Below are 7219 nucleotides of genomic sequence, written 5' to 3'. Positions count from 1 at the left end.
TGGTATTTATTTTTACCTACTGGCTTATTTCACTTAGCATAATATTCTCCAGTTCCATCCATGCTGTTGCAGAAGGTAGGAGTTCCCTCTTTCTTTTTGTTGCCGTAGCATTACGTATCACTTCATTATGCAAATATACCACAGTTTTTCAATCCACTCATTTACTGACGACTACTTATGGTGTTTCCAGTACTTGGCTATTGTAAATAGTGCTTCTTTCTATGAACATAGGGGTACATAAGTTCTTTAAATTGGTGTTTTGGGATTCTTAGGGCATATTCCCAGCAGTAGAATTGCTGAGTCAAAAGGCAGATCCATTTTTAATTTTTTGAGGAATTTCCATACTGTTTTCCACAGTGGCTGCACAAGTCTGCATTCCCATCAGCAGTGTACTAGGGTTCCCTTTTCTCTACATCCTTGCCGGCACTTGTTGCTTGTTATACACAGCTCTCATTTATCCCTTCTACTGATGAAATATTAGTCAGAGGGTCACGTGCGTGTTATTAAAAATTAAGTTCAAAACACTTAAAATAATTCTGTATTAAAAACTTGACTCTATCATAAGTCTTTTTTTTTTTTTTTTTGGAAGTCATACTGAACTGGTTAAATGCTCCAACTACACTGTTGACATTTAGGTAGCAGAAGAATATTCCAGAGCTATTTCAAACTGTAGGTTTAGTCACTACAACACTGACTCCTGGTTCACTGTGTGGGTTCAGTAAGGTCTACTTCCCTTCCCCTGGCAGAATCTGCTCCTGGATTCTGTGGTTCATTCTTTGGCAACTTCTTAGCTATTGCCATGAATATTTCATTTACATTCATTGATGTTTTAGCTGATGTCTCCATGAATAATAAACTATTGTCATCTGCATAGGACTGTGCTTCCTTGAAATTGACAGCTCTTTTATTTGCAAGGTCAGCCTTGTTTCCAGATAAAGCTACTACAATGTTAGGAATGGCTTGCCTCTGAAGTTCTTTAATCCGATTTTTGGCTCTGGCAGTGGATTCCTCATTTATGATGTCATATACAACTATGGCTGCTTGTGTTCCTCTGTAGTACATTGGTGCTAGGCTATGGTATCACTCTTGACCAGCTGTACCCCGTACTTCAAACTTTACTGTTGTGTCATCAAGACACACAGTTTGGGTTAGAAAAGTAGCCCCGATTGTATTCTCTTGAAGTTCATGAAATTGGCCTTTCACAAAATGAAGCACTAGGTTTGATTTGCCAACAGCAGACTCTCCCAGAAGTACTAGTTTGAACTGGCATACTTTATTTCCAGCATTTGGCCCATTGGGTCTTGTTGCTCCTGGATTAGCTATGTCTAAATTTGAAAGAAGTCCATCATTTCAGTCTCTTAAATGAACTTTCAGGAATGCAAGGTATCAATTTTTTTCTTTCTGCAGGTAAAGAAACCTTAGACTGCAGCACACAGAACCACTGGACTGAGGCTTCCAGGCAGCAGGTCCCAGGCCTGGTCTGAGAAAAGGCTGCAGTTTGGCCCTGGGCATCTCCTCCTTGCTCCACTCCCCTCACACTCTCATCTTTTCCTTTTGATTAGGGGTTGTTTCTTTGTCTCCCTATTGTGTGTGGCTCTCTTTTTTGTTTGTTTCTGCATATTAGATTGATCTGCTTTGATGCCCTGTCTTTTTGGAGTTGCCTTCTGTGGTAGGACTCCTGTGAAACTTAGCAGTGCATTCTCTGTGAACTCCTGAGCTGGATGCTCTAGGGGCTGTCTTGCAGTTTACATGGGCTCTCTTGTTGTAACTGGGTTTTGGTGGTTGGCCCATTCATTGGTGGGTTCTTCCCTCTGACTGGCTGACTGAGAGTCACAATCCCCACCATGTCTTGTATACTGTTGTATAGGTGTTGCCAGAACAACAACCACAATAACAACAATAACAACAAAATCCCAGAAAACAGCCCACACCAGCCACTACCATGATATCAACAACAAATGATCTAATATTTATAAAGGTGATAAGAGAATAAGAATATATTAAAGGAAAAAAGAATATGAGATGACTATAGGAAACAAATGATTTTGAGAGGGTAGAGGGAGGATAAATAACAAGATTAGGGAATAGAAACATGGCAAAGATAAGGAGAAAATAAAATTTATCACATAAATAAAATAGGGTGGGAATAGGCCAAACTGGAGTAAGACAAGGAAGAGTACAATATGAGGTTTTGGAGAAAAAAAAATAGTGAAAAAATAGGAACCCAGTTGAAGAAAAACAACCACTGCAGTGATTCCATGACAAAAGAGCAAGGATGAATAAAGGTGGACAGAGAATAATAATATTATAACAAAAGAAAAAAGAAGGAAAGGAAAAAAGAGTGTGAGATGTCTAAAGGAAAGAAAACGGATTTTGATAGGCTAGAGGGCTTTAGAAAGAATAAGCATAAGAATTCGAAGCCAGGCTAAGAAAGGGAGAAAATAAATTTTAAAATGAAAATAAGACAGGGAAGGAGGAAGATGAAATGGAGTAGGATGGGGGAACATTAAAATATAAGATTTAAAAAAATAGTGAAGATCTAGGGATAGCATTGAAAAAATGCAACAACAACCCCTATACCAATGACAACTGAGCAAATACTAATCAGGGTAGAATGACAATAAGGCTATTATAGGAAAGGGAAAAAGATTGTGAGATGACTAATGGAAAGAGAGATGGGTTTGAGAGGGTGGAGGGAAGAGAAATAGTAAGAGTGAGGAATAGAAACAAGGCATAGAAAAGGAAAAAATAGCCTTGACTGGTGTGGCTCAGTGGAGTGAGTGCTAGCTGGCGAACCAAAGTGTCACTGGTTTGATTCTCAGTCAGGGCACATGGCTGGGTTGTGGGTCAGGTCCCCAGTAGGGGGTGTTTGAAAGGCAACCACACATTGATCTTTCTCTTTCTCTCTTTCTCCCTTCCTTTTCCTCTCTCTAAAAATAAATCAATAAAATCTTAAAAAAAAGAAAGGGAAAAAATAAAATTAAAAAAAAAAGAAAGAGAAGGTTGAAGGTAACATGGAGTAAGAGAAGGGAAGAGTAAAATGTGGGATTGGAATTAAAACTAAAAACCAATAATGAAAATAAAAAATATATACAAATAAAATAAAAAATAAAAATAGTGAAATAATACCAACACAATTGAAGACATAGAAATAATGTTAGCTATGTAGAAGAAAAAAATAATGCAAATAATGAAAAAGAATGAGGTGGGATTCATCTCAGCAGAGCCTAGTGTTTGCTTACTATCCTTTCCTTCAAGATTTGTCCCTGATGTCAGCTGGTGTCCCAGTCTAGTTTTTTTAAAAAAATGTATTTTATTGATTATGCTATTACGGTTGTCTCATTTTCCCCCCTTCACTCGCCTCCACCCTGTACACCCTCTCCCACCCATATCGCCCCCTTTAGTCATGTCCATGTGTCATACTTTTAAGTTCTTTTTTAAAATTTTATTTTAATCATTGTACAAATACAGTTTTCTCCTTTTTACTCCCAATCCAGCCCTCTCTCCCAGCCCTCCTCACATCCATCCCAGTACCACCCTCCCCTTAGTTTATGAACATGTGTCCTTTAAGTTTGTTCCTGTGAACCCTTCCCACTGTCCCCTGAAATTCCCTCTACTGTCTTCTGTGGGCACTGTCAGCCTGGCCTCTATTTCAGTGTCTTTGGTTATATTTTGCTTGTTTCTTTGTTTTGTTGTTTAGAATCCTGTTAAAGGTGAGATCATATGGTATTTGTCTTTCACTGCCTGGCTTGTTTTGCTTAGCATAATGTTTTCCAGCTCCATCCAAGCTGTTGCAAAGGGTAGAAGCTCCTTCTTTCTTTCTGCTGCATAGAAATCCATTGTGTAAATGTACCATAGTTTTTAGATCCATTCATTCACTGATGGGCATCTTGGTTGCTTCCAGCATCTAGCTATTGTAAATTGTGCTGCTATGAACACTGGGATGCATAGGTTCTTTTGGATTGGTGTTTTAGTATTCTTAGGATAGAGTCCCAGCAGTGGAATCACAGGGTCAAAAGGCAGATCCATTTTTAGTTTTCTGAGGAAATTCCATATTGCTTTCCACAGTGGTTGTACCAGTCTGCAGTCCCACCAACAGTGCACTAGGCTCCCCTTTTCTCCACAACCTCTCCAACGCTTGTTTGTTGCTTTGTTTATGATGGCCATTCTGTCTGATGTAAAGTGGTATCTCATTGTGGTTTTAATTTGCATCTCTCTGATAGCTAGCGATATTGAACATCGTTTCATGTGTCTTTGGATTTTCTGTATGTCCTCCTTGGAGAAGTGTCTGTTCAAGTCCTTTGCCCACTTTTTAATTGGATTCCTTGTCTTTTTAGAGTGCAGTCTTGTAAGTTCTTTATATATTTTGGAGATTAAACCCTTGTCTGAGGTATCATTGACAAATATGTTTTCCCATACAGTTGGTTCTCTTTTAATTTTGATACTGTTTTCTTTAGCTGTGCAGAAGCTTTTAATTTTGATGAGGCCCATTTGTTTATTCTTTCCTTTACGCCCCATGCTCTAGGGTACAAGTCAGTAAAAAAGTTTCTGCGTGAAATATCTGAGATTTTCCTACCTACGTTCTCCTCTAGGACTTTAATAGTGTCACGTTTTATATTTAAGTCTTTTATCCACCTTGAATTTATTTTTGTGTATGGTGTAAGTTGGTGTTCAAGTTTCATTTTTTTGCACGTGGCTGCCCAGTTCTCCCAACACCATTTGTTGAAGAGGCTATTTTTACTCCATTTTATGTTGCTGTCTCCTTTGTCAAATATTAATTGACCATAGAGACTTGGGTTTATTTCTGGGTTCTCTGTTCTGTTCCATTGGTCTATGTGCCTGTTTTTATGCCAGTACCAGGCTGTGTTGATTACAGTGGCCTTGTAGTATAGTTTAGTGTCGGGTATTGTGATCCCTCCTGCTTTACTCTTCTTTCTCAAATTTGCAGCAGCTATTCGGGGTCGTTTATAATTCCATATAAATTTTTGAAGTGTTTGTTCTATGTCTGTGAAATATGCCATTGGTACTTCAATGGGAATTGCATTGAATGTGTAAATTGCTTTGGATAGTATGGACATTTTGATGATATTAATTCTTCCAATCCATGAACATGGTATATGTTTCCATTTGTTTGTGTCTTCCTTGATTTCTTTCCTGAGTGTTATATAGTTTTCTGAATACAGGTCTTTTACCTCTTTGGTTAGGTTTATTCCTAGATATTTTATTTTTCTTTTTGCTATTTCAAATGGAATTTTTTCCTTGATCTCTGCTTCTGCTGTTTCATTGTTGGTGTACAGAAATGCCTTTGATTTCTGGATATTGACTTTGTATCCCGCTGTTTTGCCAAATTTATTTATTAGGTCAAGCAGTTTTTTGGTAGAGTCTATAGGATTTTCTATGTATACTATCATGTCATCTGCAAACAGTGACAGTTTTGTTTCCTCCTTTCCGATTTGGATGCCTTTTATTTCTTTTTCTTGTCTGATTGCTGTGGCTAAAACTTCCAGTACTATATTGAATAGAAGTGGTGAAAGTGGACAGCCTTGTCTTGTTCCTGATCTTAGTGGAAAAGATTTTAATTTTTGCCCATTGAGTATGATGTTGGCTGTAGGTCTCTCATATATGGCCTTTATTATGTTGAGGAATGCTCCCTCTATTCCCACTTTGCCGAGTGCTTTTATCATGAATGGGTGCTGTACCTTATCAAATGCTTTTTCTGCATCAATTGATATGATCATGTGGTTTTTGTCTTTGCTTTTGTTTATGTGATGTATTACATTTACTGACTTGCGAATATTGAACCATTCTTGCATCCCTGGAATGAATCCCACTTGGTCATGGTGTATGATCTTCTTAATGTATTGTTGGATGCAATTTGCCAGTATTTTGTTTAGGATTTTAGCATCAATGTTCATCAGTGATATTGGCCTGAAGTTTTCTTTCTTTGTTGTGTCTTTATCTGGTTTTGGAATTAGGATGATGTTGGCCTCAAAAAAAGAGTTTGGGAGACTCCCATCTTTTTGGATTTTTTGGAATAGTCTGTGAAGGATAGGGGTTAGCTCTTCCTTAAATGCTTTGTAGAATTCTCCTGTGAAACCATCTGGTCCAGGGCTTTTGTGTGTTGGGAGTTTTTTTTTTTTTTTTTTTTTTAAAGAACAGCATTCTTTTACTTTCTTTATTTTTTTTGAATATTTTATTTATTTATTTTTAGAGAGGGAAGGGAGGGAGAAAGAGAGAGAGAGAGAAACGTCATTGTGCGGTTGCTGGGGGTTATGGCCTGCAACCCAGGCATATACCCTGGCTTGGAATCGAAACTGCGACCCATGCTCAATCCACTGAGCTACGCCAGCCAGGTTGTTGGGAGTTTTTTGATTACTGCTTCAATTTCTTTTGTTGTTATTGCTCTGTTCAGGCTTTCTGCTTCTTTTTCATTGAGTTTTGGAAGATTATATTTTTCTAGAAATTTGTCCATTTCACCTAGGTTTTCAAATTTCTTGGCATACAGTTCTTTGTAGTAATTTCTTACAATCCTTTGTATTTCTGTGGTATCTGTTGTAATCTCTCCTCTTTCATTTCTGATTGTGTTTATTTGGGTCTTCTCTCTATTTTTCTTGATGAGTCTGCTTAAAGGCTTGTCGATTTTGTTATCTTTTCAAAGAACCAGCCCTTGGATTCATTGATCCTTAGAATTATGCTTTTAGTCTCTATGTCATTTAATTCTGCTCTGATCTTGGTTATTTCCTTCCTTCTGCTTGCTCTGGGCTGCCTTTGTTGTTGTTCCTTGAGTTCTTGTAGACGTAGGGTTAGGTTGTTTGTTTGGAATGTTTCTAACCTTTCTAGGTGGGCCTGTATCGCTATGTACTTCCCTCTCAGGACTGCCTTGGCTGTGTCTCATAAGTTTTGGGTTGTTGTGAGTTCGTTTTCATTTGTTTCCAGAAACCTTTTGATTTCTTCCCTAATATCATTGTTGACCCATTCATTGTTTAATAGCATGCTATTTAATCTCCATGATTTTGAGTGTTTTGGTTTTTTTTCCTTGGGGTTCGTTTCTAGCTTCAGTCCCTTGTGATTGGAGAAAATGCTTGGTATGATTTCAATTTTCTTGAAATTCTTGAGGCTTGTTTTGTGTCCTATCATGTGGTCTATCTTTGAAAATGTTCCGTGTATATTTGAAAAGAATGTATATTTAGCTTCTTTTGGATGGAGGGCTCCGTATATA

The 7219-nt window shown here is 37.8% G+C and overlaps 1 pseudogene; it reads right to left on the bottom strand.

The window, feature by feature from the left end:
- Positions 1 to 582: 582 nt before the first annotated feature.
- LOC114502462 lies at positions 583 to 1350 on the bottom strand (annotated as a pseudogene).
- Between the last annotated feature and the right edge of the window lie 5869 nt (positions 1351 to 7219).

This window comes from Phyllostomus discolor, chromosome 3 (genome assembly GCF_004126475.2).
Source record: "Phyllostomus discolor isolate MPI-MPIP mPhyDis1 chromosome 3, mPhyDis1.pri.v3, whole genome shotgun sequence".
NCBI classification, from domain to species: domain Eukaryota; kingdom Metazoa; phylum Chordata; class Mammalia; order Chiroptera; family Phyllostomidae; genus Phyllostomus; species Phyllostomus discolor.
This window is presented reverse-complemented; position numbering and strand designations above follow the sequence as displayed.